The sequence below is a fragment of the Bison bison genome, unplaced genomic scaffold, assembly GCF_000754665.1.
Source record: "Bison bison bison isolate TAMUID 2011002044 unplaced genomic scaffold, Bison_UMD1.0 scf7180017864201, whole genome shotgun sequence".
Classification (NCBI taxonomy): Eukaryota; Metazoa; Chordata; class Mammalia; order Artiodactyla; family Bovidae; genus Bison; species Bison bison.
Window position 1 is genome coordinate 109,844 of NW_011494773.1, and position 334 is coordinate 110,177.

Here is a 334-nt window from a genome sequence, read left to right on the forward strand (position 1 = left end):
AGCAGGGTGACAATATACAGCCTTGATGTACTCCTTTTCCTATTTGGAACCAGTCTGTTGTTCCATGTCCAGTTCTAACTGTTGCTTCCTGACCTGCATATAGGTTTCTCAAGAGGCAGGTCAGGTGGTCTGGTATTCCCATCTCTTTCAGAATTCTCCACAATTTATTGTGAACCACACACTCAAAGGCTTTGGCATAGTCAATAAAGCAGAAATAGATGTTTTTCTGGAACTCTCTTGCTTTTTCCATGATCCAGCGGATGTTGGCAATTTGATCTCTGCTTCCTCTGCCTTTTCTAAAACCAGCTTGAACATCAGGAAGTTCACAGTTCAC